Here is a 24,306-nt window from a genome sequence, read left to right as displayed (position 1 = left end):
GAACAACATTAAAACCAGACGTCTAGGTTACTTCTGACAAGGAACCCACTTTTTGAAGTTCTGCATCCACACTGTCTGATATTAATAACTTAAATACATTACATACATGCTTTCCATACACACATGGTAATTGTGCATCCCCATCCTTTAAAAGGTCAACTAGATCCTCAGGAGCTTGAGAAGTAAAGTTTTGTCTAAAACTGCACTTCCCCATAGCAGTTCCAGTCTTGTAACCTTGAACTAAACCCTGAGGGAATGTTCCTGAGTCTCAAATAAAACCAAAGGATAAAACATTCACCCTCAGAATGCAGTTAGGCAGCTGAATTTGGGTCAATATTAGGGCAGTGCCCTTGACCAGAAAAAACAAAAAACAAAATATTTTTTTAGTTACATTCTACAATGTAAAATAAATAAGTCATTTATTTTGAAAATGCTTTGAGCCTGTTGGTACAACTGCTATTACTGACTAGAATGTAGTGGCCAACCCACTTCAAAGCACTACATGTGACTTCTGTGTACGTTATGCATCAAATCCCTTAAAATTCAGCCTCATCACAGCCCTGTTTAGAAAAATACCTGAGTTGTGTTTGTGCAATTTCTTCGTAAACCAAAGAGAAGTATCTTGGTGGAGAAACAGAATTTGACTTTAAAACCACAAAAATCTGCAGAAGCACAGGTACTAAAGGTACTCAGCCTCATTGTCACCTTTTAAAACTACAATTCCTAATATCAGGAGTATCCTTACCACACATATACTTGTTAGAAAAGTTGTATTTTGAGAAGAGTTACTACTATCCCCAGCAAACAATAAATACAGCATTAATCTGAACATCTGCCAGACATGTACTTGCAGGAATTATTTTCACTGCCCAAAGTTCTCAAAAGAAAAAAAAATCCCCAGAACATTTTGATGATAACATTTTCTTTTTAACTAAAATTCATTCTGGTGGATAACATTAGCCTGACAGGATTTATTTGCCCTTTAACCTCACCACTCCCTAAAGGTGACAACAAGCATCAACTGGTCTTCCTGATGTGGACATCTCTACAAACATCTGGCCCAAGATGAGTGATTTACTGCACCAAATACAATCAGACATCAAGAAAGACCCTAACTTAGGACTAACCTATCTATCCACACAAAGCTAGAACTGAAGTAACTGAAATTGTACCTAATTTACTTCTTAAGATTATTCATATCCTGTTTTGATTTAACTTACTGCTATGTTAAACTGAAATAGGATACTCATAATCAGAAATGAAAGAGTAGGTTCGCATACTAAAATAACTAAAGGTGTTAAATTACTTCTAATTTCAGTTATTTCAGTTCCAGACTGTGCATAGACAAGCTCAGAGATGAAGCCATAAAAATACTCTGAATAATGCTATCCTATTTGAAAGAAACAAGCAGCAGAAACATAACTGACTAGACAAACAAACCCCCGCAAAACCAAAACCAAAACCTCCAGCAAAGTTTGATTTTTAGATCCACCCCTATTTATGGGATATGGGCCTGGGGATGTTGTCTTTCCCAAAGGCCTTTTCACAGAAAGAAAAAAAAAAAAGCTATGTGTGGATAATGAAAAGCTTTATCTAATATCTCAATTACTCCCGCAACTGAAGAACTGCCAAAGGTTTCTGTTACCCCTTTCTCCCCTCCTCAGGGGACAGTGACAACTGCATTCTCAATAGCAGAACAACGGATGAGACTCAGTTAAAGAAAACAAGATAGTAACAATTCTGGTCCCAAGAGTCCAAGTGAATTTCAAAACATTACCAGGAATTATTTGGAGTTTATTTTCTTACTGAGTATTGCAAGTGTAAGACTTCCCTCCCCTCCCCACCCTGAGCTTTAGCTTTAGTCCCTGAATCCATCACTGCATGCTTTGATAACAATTAAATGATTCTTGAGGTTATCTAGATAGATAAGCACAGACTAAGCACCAAAGCAACATACTCAATGAGGAATCCCGAACATGGACTCCAGGAAAACAGGGACTTGGTGTTCATGCTCAGTACTCTGAAAAGGTGTCAGATTCAATATCTGACTGTTTTCCATAAATGTACAAGCAACTGCTGGTTGCCATGAGAATCATTCTTTGCAGATGCTTAACTTAAAAAAAGTAATAATCCAGAGTGACTATACCACCTGCTGTCCAAGACACTGTCTAGCATAACTTGACCTGTCTAACATATTGCCAAGTAGTACAGTGCCCTCGAGACAAACTGCACCATGAAAAATTAATTTATGTTTACATGTGCTGCTATCACCACAGTTGAGACTGTGGTACTATTTACTCTCGTACAAGGGTAAATTAGTGAAAGAAGCTGCCTGCTGCCTACAGTTTTTGAGAGAGCGTCTGGTGCTTGGTTATCATATGGCAGTAATTCCAGCTTTATGCCTGAATTCTGACCAGAAACAAGCAGCTGCAAGTCTGGGCTGTGAGTGTGAACCTCCTGTACCCCCAATCCTGCTAACTCTACAAGAGCTGCAGATGCAAAAGCAACACAGGGTCTCACCCCAGATTTGAAACAGGATGGGGCCTCTCAGCAACAGAGGTGTTCTGGCTGTGCACAGCACAGCCTGCCTGGCATCCTATTCATGATGCAGGCATGCATCTCCCATCCTTCAGCCTAGGGTACAGTTGCACACAGCCGCTGGCACACAGTTCTCTTCACATGTCTCATGTGCGTTCCTGGGCCACACAATCCACGACTTCTTTTCCACACTGTGTGCAGGTGAAGGAAGGAAATAACGCAACCAATGGCAACATTTCGATTTCACCTAATAAAAATAAATCACAGCAGCCTTTCCATCTAAATTAGGGTGCTTATTAACCTTTGGGATCTTAAAAATTCAGGTTACACTTGTGCAACTGTTGTAGTACTACCTATAACTGCTTCAATTAATGCATGTGAAGAATATCAGGCAAATCTATGATGACTGTAAAGTTAAAAAATTGCTCAGGTCTGGATTTTTTGCTTCTGTTATCAATAGCTAAATTTATGGCAACTTTGTGACCTCTTTGAAGAAAAACACAAGGATTATAAATATAAGCGAACACTAATATTGATATGTCAGCATTAGTTCTGATATTATTAACAATAGGCATGAGTGCATTATGCAGCAGAAAAGGGGGCTGAATTTTAATAGACATGTTAACAACATCTGTCAGCATTTATTGCCCTATTGTGACCACGTAAAGAGCCTTATTGGCAGAATGTGTAAGTGAGGAAATCTGCTACACTGCTGTAGCCTGCCATTCTCCTGAAATATCACTGCTTAAGAGAAGTTAAGGTATTCTAAATAGAAAAATAAATAAATAAAAATACGAAAGAAAGGCTTCCATGTCACATGGAAGAGAAACAAGTGCTGCTGTAAGCCAAGATTTTCTTCTATCCCTTGATTTTTGCGTAAGATACTTCTAAACATTTTTAATTATAATTAATAAAACTGAAGCCCACAGAGAGGAATGGAAGAACATAACAAAGAAATAAAAAGCAAACAAAAGAAACATAACCACCTCCAGAACACAGCAACAAACTACATCCCCTCTCAGCAGCATCCACAGGGAAGTACCCCATGTCCTCAGGCTCCTCAAGGAGATTTTTCAGAGCCCCAGGATCATCCTTTCGGAATCAAAAAATTAGTTCTAACATCTAATACCAAGAAAGCATGCTCCTTTCTGTCTCTCTTTCTCCCCCTTTTTAAACTCAGCAGTAATCTTACAGCCATACTGGTAAAAACATCAAGCAGGCTTGTTTCCTGTTTCAGTGTTATTCTTGAAGTGGGCTGCAGTAAGAATCTGATTTTCATTGGGCTATTATTATTTGCAGCTGCGTGACCTTTTTAACCCTCTTTTAAAAGTGACATTTCAGCCTTCAACCTCAAGCTGTCTAAATGTTGCAGGGTTTTCAGGCCTCTGATTAACAGAGGAAAAGAACTGATGGGGAGGTGTATACTACAATGTGTCTAATACAGGTCAGTGCACCCATCCTGCCATTTGCACAAGTCAGTAATTACACTCTTATAAGCAACCTGTTTGTTGAAATTAATCACCTGGGCATATGCTTGCAAGACAGGTTTCTTCAGCCTGGTGTGACCAAGGTCACTGAGATTTCCAAATACAAGTACAAAATACACAGTCGCTAGAGTTAGCAGCAGTATGCAGAGACATGAGCAATAAATGAAGCATCACCTATTTTTTAGGGTCATAGCCACAATGTATAAAAAGTGAGAGTAGACATGGTTACATTGCACTTGTGAACAGTAAAGAAACCCGTCGTTGTATGCAGCATTTTAAACTGCTGGTCATGGCTATTCAGTCCAGTGCTATTTATAGATAATTAGAGTGTTATTAGAAATGCTATTAAGACTTGTTGGTTTTGGAAGTGTAATACATGCAGGGTTAATGACTACGGTTGTCCCCAGTACATCCTTGCATGAGCAAAGCTAATTTGAAGTACCGTTGTGCTGAAACAGTGCATGGTGTTTTTTGTCAGCATGGGCTTTTCAGTGGAAGCACTTGTTTTCTGAACTAGCATCATGATTTCCACATGCACACATACAAGGCTCATTATCACAGCCCTGCCTGCTTCGGCTGCTACAACGAAGGGTCTGTCAGCATTTCCATTAGAAACCCCCTGGTTTCAGGATTAAAGCATTTCCAAATAGTTCTGGATGTTGGAAAGCAATTTGTGTCTGGAGTCCCCAAGAAGGACTTTAATATGATGCACATTTGAGCTGGGGCTTGAGCCCTCACCGGCACTCCTGTGAAGATTTTGTGATGGCATTTATGACATTTATATGTGGAAAAACACTCAGCTTAGGCCTTTACTCATTTGTTTTAAAAGAAGAGAGCCCCATAAATCTTTAGGCACGGCCGAGTGCTCTCAAAAGCAGTTGATGTGTGAATTGCCTCAACAGCAAGCCGCCTTCGGTCTTTTCTCCATGGCTGGCATTTGTGAAGTTGCTGGCCACTGGCATGCTTCAGGATCATTTGCAAATGGAGTATCAAAAAGAGTCTTGTTTTATGCTGCCAAACACCCCAGTTCTTTTTAAATGGCCACTTGGTTTACTTATTGCCAGCTAGAACAAACTCCTATGCTGGGAAGGCTCCCCAGGTGTCCTGAAGTTTTGTCCCATCTTTCTCTTACTGATATATCCATTCACCTTCAAATCAGCTGAGGGAGAAGAATTTTTGATCCCCCACTCAGCATCTGGCTGCTAAACCCCACTGTTTCTGTTATCAAACAAAGCCAAATAGCTGCCTTCTGACTTTTTTCTGCTTATGCAGGGCTACTTTCTTCTCAAAACAGAGCTGAACTGGGGATAACTAAAAAAATAAGGGGCAAAGATAGGAAATTTCAAAATAGAACAAGTCTGATATTTGTAAAACTCTGGAATTAAGGAGGGGGGGAAATAAGGGGAGGAAAAACCACAAAGAGACTGGACACAAGGAGCCACCAGTGGAAATGAAAAAGAGAAAGACAGTCATTGTAAGGACTGCAAACCACTGAGGACTGGGCTGAGGAAGAGGAGGGGAGTAAAAGGACACCTCTCAAAAAGAAACTCAAAATAGAAAGCAGATGACCTACTGCCTTCCCACATAACAGCAGCGTGAGATCCCAACACTGTATATCATCCATGCAAGATAAAGTATTGGGTAGAGGGCACAATTTGTCCTCTATGCTGTATGAGCTGTATCTCAAGTCTGGTGGAAATGCACGAGTCTAAATGATCACATTTCTTGGACTCTCCATTTAGTATAGGAAACCCATCACGTATTTACTTGCTATAGTGCAAAAGGATTTGCTGTTTTACAGAAATGGCCGTGGAGCATTATTAAGCACAGGCCATAGAAGACAAAACTGGAAATAGGAGAATGGAGGTAAAGAGTGAATTTAAAACAAAACCACACACACATGCACACACACACACAAAAAAGCTAGAACTTTTGAAAATAGCTCATGAAAGTTATCTCAGCACAGAAATATTCTATAGGAGAAACCAGATCTTTATAGGGCAAGATGTCTATTACTTCAACTCTGGAAAAATACTTTGAGGAATAAAGTGGCTATTTTGCACTCTGTGATTGGCCAAACAGGGCCAGCCTAACCTGGAACCGGCCCAGGTTTGTAGCTCTGCAACTGCCTCCCACTGATGGCATTTGCAGAGTAACCCTAATACCTGCTCTCACTAGTTACAAGTCTGAAATGACATGAGAGACCAGGATGTAACTTCACTGACAGCACCGAGGTTCACTTAACACAACACACAGCAGCAGCAGCAGCAGGAGCAAGTTGTAGCAATGTAAGGAAAAGGCACTATTCAACAACACTTTGCACACTGGCAGACAGAAACAACACCTGTAGCACTTCTCTGTTTTCCCTCTGTGCAATTTTTCTGCTTTCCAGTGCCAAAACAGACCTACCAAAGTAAAACCATTATCTGGGTCTATGGACTTAATGTGGTAAATGTCAGGGAGAATGTCAAAGTATCTCTGGACAGACAACAGCATCTGAATGTCATGGTTATCTTGACATGAACAAATACTGTCTTTGTATCATTAGATCTTCAACTGAAGTGCTCATGTTGGAAGGCTAAGTTAGACTTGAGGGGGAAGGAAGGAAGGAAGGAAGGAAGGAAGGAAGGAAGGAAGGAAGGAAGGAAGGAAGGAAGGAAGGAAGGAAGGAAGGAAGGAAGGAAGGAAGGAAGGAAGGAAGGAAGGAAGGAAGGAAGGAAGGAAGGAAGGAAGGAAGGAAGGAAGGAAGGGAGGGAGGGTCATGTTAAAGCAAGATTCAAAGCATCAAATGCTTTAAATTGTCTGCTACTAAAGGACACTCCACTATTTCAAAAGCTTCAACACTCAGACTTCTTTGATTGGATGCACGTATGTGGGGATAATATCTGTCCTTATTTCGGTCACTGTCCATCTCACAAATTGTTCTGCTCAAAGGGAGGTGGGGAAACAGCAAAACAACTGCAATAACACAAGTGGCAGGAATCTTGCTTCAAGAGAAAATCACTAACATCTAGCATTTTAAAGGAAAAACGTATTTGCTCTGTTCTTTATGAGCAAGTCTTGGCTTCTCCCTGTATGGGACACAGTCCCTTGGGGCACAGCATGCACACAAAGAAGTTAAAACCACCATTAGCTGAAATCAATATTTACTACCAAACTTGCAAAAGATTTAAAGGAAAAGACACATGCTGAGAACGCCATTCCGAGCTCTTACAGTAATTATTAACATGGATCTGATAACACTCACTCTCCGTCACTACTAATTTTTAGTGGGTTACACACTTAATAACACTTAGTGTGATATTTAATTACCTACCAAGTTGCTAATAATATAAGAACTATCTGCTTAAAATTGCATCTACAGTTATGTACAGGCAAGGGGATAAAAAAAAAGAACAGAAAATGCTTAGCCTGTCAGAAAGTTTGCCCCAATTTTCACTCATCTCTGAAAGGTTAACAGTATTACATGAGGTGGGTCCTCTGTCTTCTACAAACCCCTTCACAAACACTGCCCCATTCCCAGAGCCATAGTGGTTCCTAGCCAAAAGCATTATCGTGGGTGTATGAAAGAAAAACAAAGATTCTTCAGATGAACTTCACAAGTTAAGATGGTTCATCATGCCTATTGCTGTGAAACAAGCCAAAAAAAAAACCCAACCCTACTTCAAGGAAAAAATTCAAGTATTATGCACTGGAGAAGATCTCCAGGAAGCCTGCAAAGGGCAGAAAAGGCAACTGCAACTGTGGTGAGAGATGAAGCCCATGTGAAGCAGAGGGTGTCAATGATGAACTCCCAGTAACATCTGGTAAATAACCTAATCTTTTGGGACTTTCCAATGTTGGCAGATAAGTGTGTTGTCCGTCCCTTCAAAGGCTGACCTCATTTCTATCCTTGGGTTAATGGCATGCAAGCTCTGCTACACTCACTTTTTCACTCTTCCCCCCCCCCCGCCCCCAACAGTTATTATTAAACACCAAACAACTTTGTCTATTGTTGTAGTTTGCATACAATTTAATTAAGAGTTTTCCCTCCAGGAATAATATTGACTAAAGGTTTAGAAGGGTTGTTTTGGTTTTTAAGTGTACTGTAACTGCAGTATGCTAATTGCTTTGGTTTACGATACACAAATAGATAAAAGAATTCACCTACCTTGCATGCAAATAAACACTTGGATTTCCAAAGGGAAGGAAGAAAAAAAAAGAGAAAGCATAAAAGATATCCTGGGGGAAACAACACAAGGCTGCTTAGCTGACTTTCATACCAGAAGCAGTTAGGGGCTTTAATGCAAGCTTTGAAAATTCTGCCAGCCCAAATTTTCCTTCTGGTTGATTATATAAAATGATCCCTAAACCAGAACTATGCAAACAAACTTCAGCATCTTATGGAGAAAACTCTGCAATTCTGTATTTTTAAAATAATTTTAAATTAAGACCAATCTCACTTTTTACCTTTTTTTTTGGTTTTATGGTTAACATACAAGACAGTTTAAGGTTTTCATTACATAGAAAAATGAGGGCATTAATAAATCAGCTACAAGCCATTAATTATTAACTTTCACCAATTTTTAATTACCATTTTTGAAAATTATGGTTTTTATTGCAAAGATCTCTCTCTGCAAAATGACAAAAAAAAGTCCTGAATCGAACATTCAGTGTTCACTGTTTTTAGTTATATGATAAAATCCTCTGGGGTAACAAATCTCTGCCGAGAACACTGGCAGCCCACATGTCCCCTCAGGCAGTACTCTGCACTAGAGAGTCTTAGACATTAAAATCTAAAAACTGTTCTTTTCAGCCCTGACAAATCAAGGGCAGGCTGATTTGCAAGGCTTTAAACTTTGTACATGCAAAGCTACTGGCAACCTGCAATACATACACCTGATCTTCAGACACTTAAGTCATATAACTAGTTTTACTAGCAGCAGTGTAACAACCTATTTCGGGTAAATTTCATTTGGATTTAGGCATATCCATATGTTTTTAGGAGTACAAAGATGGAATCATCCTGCCAATCTTGCTGTTAAAATACCTTCATAAAAGTAAGAGGTTTCGAGTTCTGAAACTGAGTTAAAAAGCTGTTTCCAAATCATTCATTGCATTGAATACAGCACAGTGCAATTGGACTTTAAAAGGGCAGTACACCATTAAAGCAGTAAGCAAGGATTTGCTTGAACAGACTAATAACTCAGAAAAAAATATATACACTCATAGAAGCTGCAGATATTAAAACAAGAGCTTAAATTTTTATAGAATCACAGAATAGTTTGAGTAGGAAGGAACTTCTAAAGGTCATCTAGTCCAACTCCTTGCAATGAGCAGGGACATCTTCAGCTAGATCAGGTTGCTCAGAGACCTGTCCAACCTGATCTTGCGTTTTTCTAGGGACGGGACATCACCTCTCTGAGCAACCTGTTCCAGTGTTTTATCACCCTCATTGTAAAAATATTCTTCCTTATACCTCCTCTAGATCAATCTGTCTTCAGTTTAAAACCATTAACCCTTGTTCTATCACAACAGACCCTACTAAAAAGTTCATCCCCATAAGTGGTGGCCCACTTGCACATTACAATGAGCTCCTTATGGAGATTTTTGGTGAGACTGGAGGCTTCCAGCTCATCAAAACAGTTAAAACTATGGACTAGAAGAATTCACAATAGCTAATTAAAGCCTATTGGGGGAGGCAGGATAGGTATTTTAGACTCAGTCTCCTGGAGTACCTGAAGCGACATCAGTAATCACATGATCCATGCAGGTATCATCAACAAACGATGCCCTGCTGCAGGCACAGCTGTTCTGTGGGCTCTGAAATCAGCCACTACCAAAGACCAGAGTCAAAACACCAGGAGACACAAGCAATGCCCGGGGCAGGTGTTGCTCAGTGGCAAAGCCCCCTCTTCCCTCACCAAGACACAGGCCAGTGGCAGAGTTACCCACAAATGGAAAGACTCCTTTCAGCTAGCACTGAAGTGAAGGTTGAGGACTGTCTGCCCCAGCAATTCAGGTACCTGACTTGGAAATAGAACAGGACGGCCCACAAACTGCTTGGCAGACATCCAAAACAAAACAAAAAACTCAAATCATTTTGTGCTGCTGTCCCTGCCCTCCTGCAGACCCCCCAGCTTGGTTCTGGCTTCCTGCTCCGTCCTGGATGTGTCCGCAACCCTTGGGTCAAGCTTTTCAACCATTAAAGGACTAGACCCAAGAGAGGGGCTAACTTTGATGAGAATCCAATCCAGGTCTTCAAAGGCTTTTTTTGCAAATACATGCTTGCTCTGAGCAAGCCAGTGATCCCTATCCTCTCCTCAGGCAAGAGTGCTCCAGAGATACTCATGAAGGTTGGAGGTGCTCCTCCAGCCCCCAGCACTAACGATGCCCTGCAAATACATTTGCTGCTTGTGAGACAAACAAGTCTGCCTCCCTCTCCATACCCAGAAGAGCAGCTCAAACATCAGCATCTCAGTGGAGCTACAGGGTAGGCAGGATGTGCTGATGCCTGGGTCTGGGGCTGCCCTGGCTGCCCTATTCCCTGGCTGGGGATGTGGCATGGGTCCTACCCTGACACTCCCGTGAGTGCCCTGTGATTTTAGCCCCCAGAGTGACCCCTCACCCTTACGGTGCCTGACATACAGCTTTTCTAGGGGTCTCCATTGGAGCAGGCTGTGTGAGCAGAGGTACAGCCTGAAGCACTTGTGGGTAGGCTGCTCGAGTGCTGGTCCCTTGGGAGCCAACACAGTCCATGGTTGGATCCAGAGCTCTACGATGAATGCAGACAGGTCCAGCCTGTGTACTTCTGCCTAAACAAACCTCAAGCCCTACCTCAATGAATGAGAGATTTGGGATGCAGAAGGGACATAAATGCAGCCATTGCTTCACTGCCACTTGTCAAGCAGGGGCCACCTGACATGGGCTGCCACTCTGTTCTCAACTAACACAGCAACTGCAAAGCAAACTGCTACCAGTCATTGAGCAGAGAGATGAGCCTGCTTTCCAAAATCAATTGAAACATCCCCCATCACTAGGCAAATGCCCATTCAAACTATGGGAGGCCCTCCCAGAAGCAGAGAGAGTTCTGCACTGCAGTGAGTGAGCATCTGTGTGCACAGGCATTCAAGTCTGTAGGGTAGGTGGGAGTGTGCAAAGGGACATTTATTTCATTCCTAAAGGGCTTCAAGTATCTCTCAGCAATATAAGCCTCCAGAATTCTTCTCAGAAGACTGCTGTATCACGTTAAAAAAATCAGCCTTTCTGGCTGGTGGATTATTGCCTCCTAAAGGAGGCAGTACATCAAAATGAAGCACTTCCTAGCCAGTGACTAGCCACAAATTTCTGGCAGTGACCAATCCATAACTACAAACAAGAATATTAAAAACTGACACATATGAAAAAAAATACTACTTTTCCTAAAAAGAAGGAGGCAAAGTAAGGGGCAATTCTCTGTAGGCTGTACATTCACAATCTGTGAACAACTCACAGCAACATATAACATTCTGCAAGTGTAAAGTGGTGAAATTCAAACATCTCTAAAAACCACAGCTTTGTAACTCGTGCTTATGTAAATATACAGCTTTCAAGCCTCAGCCATTCTGGCCATAGCTCTTCTGGGAAAAAAGAAAAAATCTTGGCTAAGATTTTCAAGAGCAAGTGGCAATATCAAGCGCCTCCAGTTTTTATGTGTCCAATCAGAAATGCTTTAAAAGGCTTCATTTTCAACTCCTGCTGCACACACCCTCTTCCAATCATATCCCTTTAGGGAATATTTATCTTAAAAAGTAAACAAATAAGGAAAAGTCAGACACACACACATTGTTTTGTTCAGTCTTCTCTCTTTAGGGAATATTTATCTTAAAAAGTAAGCAAATAAGGAAAAGTCAGACACACACATTATTTTGTTCAGTCTTCTCTTAGTAGTCTCTCTGACACAAAGATGTAATACTATGCCAAAATTATTGACAAGAAGCTAAAGAACACGCATTTAAAGACTGATTTTAATTCTTTTTTTAACAGACCTGAAAGATGCTCACAATCATAATAAACTGCAAGCACCTTTATGTATATTTTATCTGTAGTTTCATCTAAAAATTCTAGCTTACACAATCTGTCCCAAGTCATGCAAAGTTGGTGGCAAAGACAGGAAATAAATACATATATATTTATAGTTACAATGTACTGATTAACTAAAAGATCATTATTTTGGGAATGGACTGCATAGACAGATCTGGCTTTTTGCATTTTTAATTAATATAATTTATCTCATTTTGAACTAGGGTGCAGAGAGTTATGACTAACGAATACTTTGTATGAGAACTTAAAATAGAATTTTAAAAAAAACTTAAAAAGCTATCTCAACATATAATTGCCTCAGTTTCTAAAAAGAGAATTTAGTATATAAGCTGTTTTGATTGTCTAGCCAGCATATGAATACATAATTCCTTTTCCCTCCCTTGCAGGAACAGAAGACCACTGAGATTTGTACCAGGACAGCAAAAAAAAATAGCCCTATTTTTAAAGTAATGCAAATGTAAGTATTCACATTCCCTAATAATATCGCTACTGTAATCCATTACACAAAAAACCCCAAAGAGCCATGATCTTTGAATACAGAATCACTAACCTTACTGTCATCCATATGCCTGTACAACAAACACGCTATGGATGTCTTCTATCAACTGGCCAAACCTATCTATACTTCACAGCACCTATGCTATAGAGGTAACATAATCAAAAAATAAAGGCATAATTGAGGTGGCAGAATCCCAGAGAAGGCAGATTTCACAGGTTAGTAATAGCAGTGACTGCCTCCAGTAAGGGGATTACAAATGTAGGCTACAGTGTCCGGAATGGCAGTGCACTTTTTGGAGGACACTTACACCCTAAGCACTTGACAGATTCTCTTAGTGTACCACCTGCCTCCAATCAGGCACCTGAGGAGGGCCAGGAGTTCTTCACAGAAGGCTGTAGTACTGCAGGATACTCTTTTCCAAGTATATGCTAACAATAAGAAGGCCATTAGGTCTGTATACTCTAGCTGTCATAATTTTGTGTGACATAGGATCCAATATTTTTATAGGTAAGGCTAGGTTTTCTTCACAGACACAGCCATATTTAAGAACAGCTACAGATACTGACTAATGCTTTTGCATTTATCAATGCCACAAATAGCTTTTTGAATATTAATATCAATAGATTTTCTTTCAAAACAGTTAGCAGCAATTATAAATAGGTTCTATTATCTGCTCATGTCAAAACAGGCAAAGAAAATGTTTAACAGGCATTTTGGCTAGATCATCTGAATAATATGATTCTTTGCATAATTCTGCAGAACAAAAAACCTTTGGAGAGCATCAAGAACAAATGGGACTGACATGAGTCTCCTTCCAAGGACTAACATCCATCTCCTTTAGCAGACTCCTACGCTTCATTTCCCTCCTTTTCTCTCGTGTTCTCCTTTCTCAAGTACTGCCTTGGTCTAAAATGAAGTAGCCTCTGATCTTGGACTACTCATTTTGCATTTACATACATAAGAGTTTATTTCATGCAATTTTTTATTACTCCATAGCATGTATCTGGCTGCAGTACAGAAGGACTTATGAATGTTTTGTTGTTACAGTGTTTAAAAAAATTAGGTCCTTCTCTGAGGCACTTTGATACTGCACCAAGACCTTTGCTATTGTCTTGGCTGGGCTGTAGACCTGAGAAGTTATCTCCTTTATGTAGGCAATGGTAAGAAAAGAAGCAGCAAAATATCCCCACTCATATAAGAACATCTGGACTAACCAACTAGTCTAAAATACAAGGATCTCTTCTGAAAGTCACTTGACAAATAACAAAAAAAAGTATGGGGAGATATAGGCTGCATCTTCTATTTGAAATTAACCTGAAAATATTTCACTGAGCATTACCCAGTCTGTAACAAACATAAAAGAGCAAAGATCAATACATTGAAAGCTTATTTCTTTAATCAGTTTTTTGTGAGACGTATGCACAGGTCATCTTGCTTCCAGCACCAATGCTTAGCTCTTTAAGTAGACTCTACATTTTCCTTTATATATTTCAGTCTTAGGTACAAGGAAGCAAATAAATCACTTTGACAAGTATCAGAGAAAAGGAAAAGAAAAAAGTGCAGTCATTTTGGTCCTTAACCCTAACAAGAAACTAAAGGAATGTACTTCACTTTTTTTCAAGAAAGTTCCTGCTATCTTCTTTTCTTACTGACTTTCTCTGGCAATCTCATTCCCATTCTCATGTTTTCCCACTGAAAAAGAAAAGGGGAAAGAAACTGAGACCACAGTGAAAAATTATTTTGAGGAGGGTGTTTGTGTCACAAAGGTCAGGGGAGGATTATGGAGTTTTTTTGGTTTCATGCTCAATGCAGTTTTTAGGGAATTTTACAGTTCCAGCTCAGCTCTTCTGTTCACACACATGACATGACTGACAATAAAATCCATTTTGCTGGAGTTGACAGAGCAACATTAGTGAGGCCATCACAACTTCAAGACATTTAACACAGGACTTGAACAGTCGAACCTTATAGTGGTGAAGATTCCTATTTCAAGAGAGGTCAAGTCCATTTCACTCCTGAATATGACTCCATATTTGGAAAGCAGGGAGGAGGAACCAGAGATAATCAGGCTACATTTATGCTGGGAAATATCCCTTCTTGCCTTCATACCTTTTTACAAAGTCTGTATAGCTTGTGCTTTATGATGGAAGGCTTTAATTGTTGATAAATCATATTTGGTAAAACAATTATTTGTGATTTAAAGCAAGTCCCTTTTGGAAAGCTTTAACAGAACAGTTCTGCCTGCAGATTTACCGTAACCAAGCCTGGGTAGCAAGACTAGTTCAGGCACTTGTTGATAGAGCATGAACAAGAAAATGCATATCCACCATGGACTGTGATTTTGCAGAAACCTTTAAAGAAGCATGGCTAGAATGTTGCAAGACTGCTCATTTTGGTGTGTGAAAATCCCTTTGGTGTTTTCCAGTTAATAAGGATGAAAGGAGGGGGGAAAAAAAAGCCAAAAACCAGAACAGAACATGGGAAAAAATTATCGGGCTGCATAGGCAGCCTCGAAGGAACATGGTCTGAACAACCTTTGAAGTACCCAATTCTAAAATGAGATCACATGAGAATTTTTTTAAGCAATAAAAGTGAAGCCTCAGAAACAAGTGTAAGTTACAGCCTGAAGTGCTTTATCACAGCCCCATGAACCCTCTTCCATAAACCCTAGTTGTTTTAAAAGTTCATTTACTTCAAGGCAAAAATTGAACTGATTTTGTAGGGATTAAAGGGCAGGAGGGATCTATAGTTTCCCAGAGCTGTGTTGATAAATAAGGCCTGCATTCATTACATCAGTCATTAGAGGAGAAGAACTCTCTCCTGCCAGCCTGCAAGGAGGCATTTTCTATTTGGGAATAAGAACAAATACCAGTGCCTTATATGCTTCTCCAACAAAAGCCCTGCCCTCTGGAGAGCAAAGCCTTCAATTTAATAACACGCCTATAGGTATGTAAAATCATGAACTAACTTCTAAGTCTGGCCTCAAAAAGTTATGCCTGAGCTAATGCTGTGCCACATAGAATACCCAAGCTGATTCTGAGGGAATGTGTCTGTTTACACAGCACAATGCAGAGCTGGGCAGAGATAACTAACTCACATCATGGAAGTAATATCAGCACAACATTGCTCTTGAGATAATCAGCCATGCCTTTCAGAGGTGCTAACTGATCCACATACAAAACCCTGCTGATGGGGATATGCTCCTTCCAGATAGAAATCTGCCAACCTACATTCATCTGAGAGGTTACTGGTTTGGTTTTTTGATGCACATATGATCAACTTGACTTAAAGCATCCTCAGCATCTCCATCTCAGTCAATTGTTCCAGACATCCTCCATAATCAATGGAGAGAAACAGGCACATGAACACTATCCAGTTGACACAGACATCTCTATGGGAAGAGAGGAATCATGAGCTAGAACTGTCAATTCCTCTCCACTGGCTTTGAAAGAAGACTGGAGGACTATCTCAGACACCACACAGACACCTGTATGTGATCAGAAAAACTCATTCCTCCACACCCAAAGTTGCCACAGCTGTCTGAGCTAGGATAGTGCTGGTTGCCTCTCTGAAGAGCATTATTCATATTCTTAAGGCACTGATTGGAGAGAAAGTGTAGGTTCAGAAACTGTTCAAGATAGGTTGGATTTTTTGCAGCCAGATCGAGTTTTGCTGCCACCAGAGCAGAAGGCTGGCTCCAATCTCCACAATTCCACTCACGTGCCACCACTCAGCCATGGTCCTGGCTGGAATTAGCAAGAAGAAATACCCCACACTATCCCAGGGAAAAGGAATACTTCACTGCATACCCTGTGCACAGTGCACCTGCCTGATCACACCAGAGCAACCCTCCAACTGAGTATATGCAGACCTTCCTTAGGTAGAAAACCACCATTATACAGGACCCTGAGCAAGGTGTGGCAGCTCATGCTACGGGACCAATCCAGCACAAAGACTGTCTAAGCCACTGAATACAAATGTTTTCTCATCCATCCTCCCCCAAACCACATCTGTTTACAGATAATCGCTGTAAAAAGATATCACCTTTAGATATGGATTGAGCTTGTATGCTATTGCATACAGAAGTTACTTTTAAATATATTCAAATTATAATTTTAGCAAAATATAAATTGTGCCAGGAGCTGTAACAAATTCATAACTTAATTTCTGTTTCCAGCCTCATGGTTTGGGTGCCACCAGGTTCTTCTTTAAGACCCATATTTTGTACCTTATACAGGCAGCTATTAATTATGTAATTTTAAAGCAATCCACAGAAGCCCTGGGAAGAAATATAGCTCGGCAGCTGGACGAGAGAAATAGTTCAGCTCAGAGGCTTGCTTGGAGCCATTTAGATATCTGTTCTGATTTTACAAATGAGAGAAGTACAGATTTAAAAATTATACAAATGCTGAATCATTTGTTTCGGAAGATTTAGCAAAATGAAGCCTTTAAATTCAATTCTTCAAGTTATAAAAGACTCTGTCCGGGGCAGTTGTTACGGTAGGTTGACCTCATCCTCTAAGGCAACTCTCCCTCTCTATTCCTAAGCCCTGTAACACCCTGCAAGCCCCAAGGGCACCCCTGCAGCAATCTTTGGAGAAAGAAAGACAGAGAGAGAAAGTTGTCCTTGGATTTATCTAGCGAGAAAGAGGCCAAATCTGGGACAGGGAAAAAGGTTTGCATAGAGACAGAGCTCTTGTGGATTTGTACAATCATCCATGCACATGGAATATATTGAACCTTGAACCTAAACTAAGGTCAAGCAAGTTTAAGGCTTGATACAGATGTTTCACAGAACTCTGGTAAATGAAGGTGAATGTTACTGTTAAAGCAAGAGAAAAAAACAAGCTATAAAAATGGTTGGTCGATTGTTTATTTTTCTTTTCAGTCCATTGTCGAGTTTATTTTGTCCCCCTTAAGCCCAGCACTGGTATTTCCTGCATCTGGGCGATGACAGCAATCTCTTCTACACCACATAAAACAGATTTAGAAGTTTGAAATCCACTCCTGGCCTGGTTTCTCCCCGGAAATATGTTCCTCCAGCACAAGGGAATATATGTGTTTCCTTATTCGTCTTCAATTTTAAAAATTCTGATTGTCTTCTGGTGTGTGGAAAAAGCCAAAACAACCAAAACCAAATGTAAATTCATTGTAAGCGCAATATACCAACCTCTCCATAACCACTGAGAGAGCTTCTGAACCAAGATTACCTTCTTATTTCTTTAAATTAAGTTACAGAACAATTCAAAGGGAAGTCCTTCAAGGAAAATTAACATAATGACTTTTTAAAAAGAGACTATGATCGAGACTATGATCACTTGTTTTTAGCCAATTAATTTTTCTCCTTTGGCATAAATGTGTTTGAAACAATGCTCAAAAAAGGGGCAAAGACCTTCCAAGTTCAATGCCATGGCAAAGTGTAGGCCAATAAGGAAGAAATATTAGCTTTGAATCTGAAATAAGTCTCAAGAATTGACAAATGCAGGAGAAATGAGAGTTTTGAAATAATTTGGAAAAGTTTAAAAGAGATCCACAGTAAAATACTGCTGTAATAATAATAATAATCACCTTTCAGTTGTAAAGAGCTTAGCATAAATAAACTTTGTGCTGGTTTTGGCTGGGATAGAGTTAATTTTCTTCATAGTAGCTGGTATGAAGCTATGCTTTGGATTTGCTTTGGAAAAAGTGTTGAGAATACAGGGATGTTTTAGTTACTGCTGAGCAGTGCTGACACAGTCAAGGGTTTTTCTGCTTCTCACACCACTCAGCCAGTGAGCAGGCTGGGGGTGCACAAGAAGTTGGGAGGGGACACAGATGGGACAGGTGACCCTAACTGACCCAAGGATATTCCATCCCATATGGCATGATGCTCAGTGTATACAGCTGGGGAAAGAAGGAAGGGGGGGAATGTTTGGAGTGATGATGTTCGTCTTCCCAAGTCACTAATACATGTGATGGAGCCCTGATATCCTGGCAATGGCTAAACACCCACCTGCCCATGAGAAGTGGTGAATTAATTCCTTGGTTTGCTTTGCTTGTATGTGCAGCTTTTGATTTCCCTATAAAATTGTCTTTATCTTGATCCATAAGTTTTCTTTTACCCTTTTGAATTAATCCCTCCATCACTGGGCTGCAAGTGGCTGCATGGGGTCACTTGCCAGCTGGGGTCAAACCACAACTACTTTCAACATTAGAAGGTACAGAGGTGGTATTTTCTCTGATCTACTGACAGGATACATGAGCAAAGAGAGTTCAGGGGAGAGAAAACATCAGCATCAGAACAAATGAAAACAAGTGATGATGGGCTATGAAGTATTGTGTTCACAACAGGTTAAAAATGAGACAGGCTTCAAAGTTAAAAATTTAAGGAAGCACAGGTTTGCAGAAAAGAGGAGCTTGCACAAGTAGTATTAGGATTTTGGTGTTCCTAAGCTAACTATTTGAGTAAGGCAGTTGCAGGATTAACATAACTGCTTCAGTAAATCAGATTTAAAGCTGGTTACTTGCTTTATTTTCTCCATGTTCCCTCTGAAGTCTCAGGAATTCTGGTTCCTGTTCCCCACTGGTTTGCACCTTGGGTAATCATTAGTGCCCTGATTCATCAAAGCAGTCGATTGCGTGCTTAAGTTTCAGCACACAGCAGCACTCTCAATTCTCAATTATCTACGGGTGGTTTAACCAGATTCAGTGGATTAACTATGCTCCCAACAGAGAAACACTGTACCTGTGAGGCTCTGGCACAGCTCTGAGGTCAGGCTGGTGGTTCAAATGCCACTCTCCTGCTTGAGCTATTATCATGAGACCAATGCAGGCTAGTTTGCGCTGTATCAAATTTATCCCCATAGGACTCAGAGCACCAGCAAATATAGCCCAATGACACCTGAGTAGCTCTGTCACAGGCAGGTCTGAATCAGTGTGGGTCACCATGGGTCATGCAGAGCTGAACTGCCCTGCAGTGAATCACTGCAGCATCCCTGCACCAGGCCATCCAGGACCTACCTGGCACATCAGGTAACTCTATGCAGCTGCAGGTCAGGAGATGAGGACCGGTTGGCTCCCACTGACTTTACTAACAAAGTGCCTACAAGTTCATAAAGTTAAAGTGGCATTCTGTAGCATTTTGCATGGACAAAAGTAGCACGCTAGCTTTTAGTTTTTGAAAGTTTCACTTTAGAATCCTCTAGCATCGATAACCAGCACCCAACATACCAATACCATGGTAGCAACCAGCCTAGTGGGACAGCTGCAATGGAGAGAGTTAAAAACAAAGATTCACATAGCTTTTAGAAACAGAAAGTACTGGCAACATGAAGGAATCCAGACTACCAAAAAAGTTAGATTTTCTTACAAAACACATTGCACAGTCTTAAAAGGACCTGAATTTGTACCAATTTTTAAAAGCTTTACTACATCATCCCATTGTTCCTCCAGTCTAACAGTGATGAGTACAGGGAAGAAATAGACAAAAAGTGAATAAATGTTTAAAGTGCTGGAAATATTGGGGGGAGAGTATAAAACATGTACAGTGAGTTCTATGACCTCAAATAAAATGATACTGTAGAAAAAAAAAAATCAGCCTGATGTCATGAGACATTAAGAAGGAATAGATGCTTGCATTAGAGAACTAAGAATGAGGCCATCCACTTCAAGTTTAGACAGACAAAAATCATTATTTAGGGCAAGAGCATTTGTAGAACTGTCAATAGGAGAAAACAGATTTAATCTTGGGTAAGTATCTGCAAACAACACAGACAGCTGAATTACACAGGGAAAGGATCAAAACAATGATAAATTCTAGTGAAGATTAAGTACATAGAGACACTTTTGAAGAATTTAGAGCGCAGAACAAAGACTAACTGAGGTTGTTGGGACCCTGCTCCTGTGCATAGGATCTGGACAGTATCAGGAAAGGCTGCAAGAAAAAAATACACAATCTATGGACAACTGTGGGAAACAGAACTGCTTTATATACTAATGCTGCAGTAATCCTGGGGAAGGGGGTAAGTGAGTAGTTCATGTAGTTGTACAAGCAGTGACTGAGGACAGAAAAATTCACTATAAGAAAACATATGACACATAACTTAAGCAAATACTTCTGTGTACATATACGATACAAAACTATCAGCTGTACCTCCAGTTGTGTCATTGGATCAAACAACTAGCTAGATTACAGCGGGATTGTGGAGCCAGCTGCAACATGATCACTGCAATTGTGATGAGCAGCAATATTAGACAGGAGAAATGTGACCAAGTGCTGGTGATGCACAACGCTGCCAATAAGAACATCATGAAGCAAAAGATGCTATCATTTGGCATTTATAGCAGATGACTCATAGGAGTACCACCCACCGCTGGGCAACGGGGCAGAGCAAGACACGGATTTGCATGCAATACAACACCACAACTCCTTCATCTAATACCCTGGGAATGAATAGTCACTGTGGGTCATGCAGTGCTCTGGCTGAACACATAGGTTAAGTTTCAAAGACAAGAACACCTAGAAAACAAGGTACAGCCAAGCAAAAAGAAAACATCCTAAAATGCAGGGGAGATTATGCTTTAGGAGAGCTGTTGAATCCAGCAACACTGAAAAAAGATACTATACCTGTAGAAACTAGCAAAGAGTAGATCACCCACCTTAGTAAAAAAAAAAAAAAGATAAATATATCAGAGGCGGTACACCAAATCAAAATTGCTGAGCAAAAAGGCACAGCAGAGAGATGAAAACCCATTAGCACCAGCTGAGCTAATGTTACAAAGATATATCCAGGGCATCTTAGCTTATGGTGATAAAAGTAGGTCTGGTACATTGCCACATCTATTGGCTACCAAATAAAAGCACCAAGGGCACCAGCCTTGCCTACTGTAAACTCGACCAGACATGAGAAGAGACTCATCTATTAGTGTTTCTGCCATTGTAGGAGATGTTAGGGAAGAGGCATTTCAGGACTGTAAGAACTGGTTTTAGTTTTTCCTAAACACAGCAGAGTAGGAGGCTGAAAACTGGTAAGCTAAAACAGAAAAGCAATACAACTTCTGGCTTTGGACATGGGGACTCTGCTAAATCCAAAGAAATCCAAGACCTCCAAGAAACACCCATAGGCAAGTGGGTATTGTGCCACCATTCCAGATTTGATATGCATCAGTGATGTGATGCTCATACTCAGTTAAATTCCAGCCTTGCACAGGGAATGGGGGTTGCAGGGAGACTGGAAGTCAAAGTCCAGATAGTGAAAAGAGGCAAAAACACACAAATAAAATTTAAAAAACCAAAAGAGTATGTCAAATTGAGAAGGTTCTAGTGGCATAGATGGACTAGAGCAATCTGCAGTTCACTTCAAAGTCTGCTAACCAGTCATAAGTGAGCAACAACTTCGCCTTCCCCAGATAAACAAAATAGCCCAAACTCACTTCTGAGATCACCCAAGTGACTACAGGTCATGTATATGCTTTATGTGCACCTGGATTTAGTGATAGCCGAAGCTGCAGTACCCCTGTAAATAGTTATCTCACCAAAAGTCACTTCTCTTGGCAACATGGTTTCCACTCATGGCAACACCCAGAATATTGTACATGAAATAGCCACATGCTGTCTTGTGGCCACTGCCCCTTCTCAGCAGAAGTCTCTCCAGTTTCCCAGTATAATGTTTTGTATAGAAGGGGATAGTTATAAAAGAAAAGGTTTTCTCTCACAGTTGTTGTAGCCAAATGCATTACCATCATAGACCTACTAGCAACTGGAAAATCAATGACAAAGTTAATCCTTACTCCCCTGTATGTACTTTGTATCCTGTACTTGTTGGCATACATTTGCTTACATACTTTTGTACATAAACAAATCTATTTCCTATAATAAAGTGACTAATTATACCTTTTCTTGTGCCTTGCTAGAATATAACTTAAGGGTCCTGCACTAAACCAGAGGTATCACTATGCAGTGCCTGTGTTACTGGTGTGTATGGTAGTACATGTCATGAAAAATTACTATGCAATGCAACTAAATATTCACCAATAAAAGCCCTTACTACAACTGCATAAAGCTTTTTCATAGAGAGAAATCTGGCCTACAGAGCAGTACATAGGTCTGAAGCAAATTTCATTTCACCAACACAGCAATTACAGCTCCAGTTGACAACAGTGAGAGCGGTGTATGCCCAGCACAGCACATTCAATTTTCACTCATGTGCCTGGCTTCAGTTTGATGCTGCACACTCACATTGACAATTTTCCATGTATATGAAGTAAATAACATTACCAAGAGTACATTTGTGCATATACATAGTCAGCTATAATGTCAGATACATATTTCATGTTCAGATTGGGCATAGAAAGAAAATACAACGAATTACTTCACAAAAAAATAATCAAAGTCCCCTTGTCTGACTAGGAAAAATTTTCGGTCACTATCAACATGAACCAGCTGTTAGGGATGTAATTAGACTAAAATGTATATGTTACATGCTTCAGAAGAGCAGTTATGCAAACACCAGCACTGCAGTTGTAGGCTGATTCCGGAGAGTCCTCTTCGCAGGAAGCTGGGACCGTACCTCACCAGTGCTCCTTTGGAGAAAGGCTCCCAACACTGAGCAAGTGGGTGGCAGATTTACAAACTGCAATCTCTTGACTTGAATGAATAGCGTGACTTCACACTGGTGAAGAATATGACCTCCTCTCTATCCCACATATTTCTCCCTCCCTCTTCCCCAGAGCTGAACCCTGCAAGCAGACTGGAGTAACTGCAGCAGGTAATTACATGTTATTATTGTTGCATTAGACTGAGTAGCTATTCAGTAAATTAGTATGTGATATTAACTGAACCTATTCAGTTGAAGAACGCAAGAATCAGCCTCAAAGTATCAATTAACAAATTATTCCTAAACAGGTGTCACTTATACAGTAAGTCTGACTATCATTTTTCTATAATTCACCACAAAAATGCTGACTTCTTCCATACTGTAAACACAATTTAAGCAGATGGTATGTTCTTAAGAGGCACGAGACCTATACTTAAATAAATCAATGTTGTTGGACGTGAAGTCTTACACTGAAAGTCAGCAGAATTTGTGGAACATCTCCTTAAGATTTAGGAATGATTTACTACTACGCTTAGAGAACAAGCTCAGTATCTAAATCTTGCTGATTATACTCCATGCACTCCTGGGATAAAAACACAGCTCTTGTTTATCTATAGAAAATAATCACTGACGTCTAGGATGCTTTGTTTTTAAAAAGGTGAGTGTATTATCACAAAAATATTGGTATCCCTGTTAGTGTAAACAGCGTTTATAATGCCCCATAGCAGAAACACATACATTCATTGCTTTCTAATCTTGATCTTGCAAACAGTCAGTTCTCTGCATAGCTCTTCAGAGAGATTTATGTACGTCTGACATCAAGTCCCTTGGGTTACTGCATGCTTCAACACATGAAACAAATTGACAGATAAAAGAATTTGCTTTAGACCAAACATCGCGGCAGAAAGTATAGGCAGAATAGATGTAAAGTTTACATAGGTGAAAAACGCTCTGAGTTCTTAACTTGAAATCAACAGCTGTCTTTATACACCCCGTTTGACCAGGGTTTGTGAGGAGCCAACACTGGCCTGTGAAACGCCGTGGTGTCAGGCTCTGCCTATGTGAGTGCGAACGCTGCCCGGCTCCGGCGGCACCGGGGGGAGCCCATCCATCCATCATCCATCCATCCACGGCCCGGAGCCGCCGG

At 40.3% G+C, this 24,306-nt stretch overlaps 1 protein-coding gene across 1 annotated transcript in view; it reads right to left on the bottom strand.

Moving 5' to 3' along the window:
• Positions 1 to 24,255, bottom strand: part of LOC103802026 (cyclic AMP-responsive element-binding protein 5-like) — a gene marked incomplete at its 3' end in the record, with an annotated part of 65,364 nt that extends 41,109 nt beyond the window's left edge. Inside the window, exon 1 of the mRNA XM_009074466.1 lies at positions 24,235 to 24,255. The remainder of the gene's footprint in view (positions 1 to 24,234) is intronic.
• Between the last annotated feature and the right edge of the window lie 51 nt (positions 24,256 to 24,306).

Source organism: Acanthisitta chloris, unplaced genomic scaffold, assembly GCF_000695815.1.
Source record: "Acanthisitta chloris isolate BGI_N310 unplaced genomic scaffold, ASM69581v1 scaffold5085, whole genome shotgun sequence".
Taxonomy (NCBI): Eukaryota; Metazoa; Chordata; class Aves; order Passeriformes; family Acanthisittidae; genus Acanthisitta; species Acanthisitta chloris.
The sequence above is the reverse complement of the archived record's forward strand: the minus strand, read 5'-3'. Positions and strand labels throughout refer to the sequence as shown.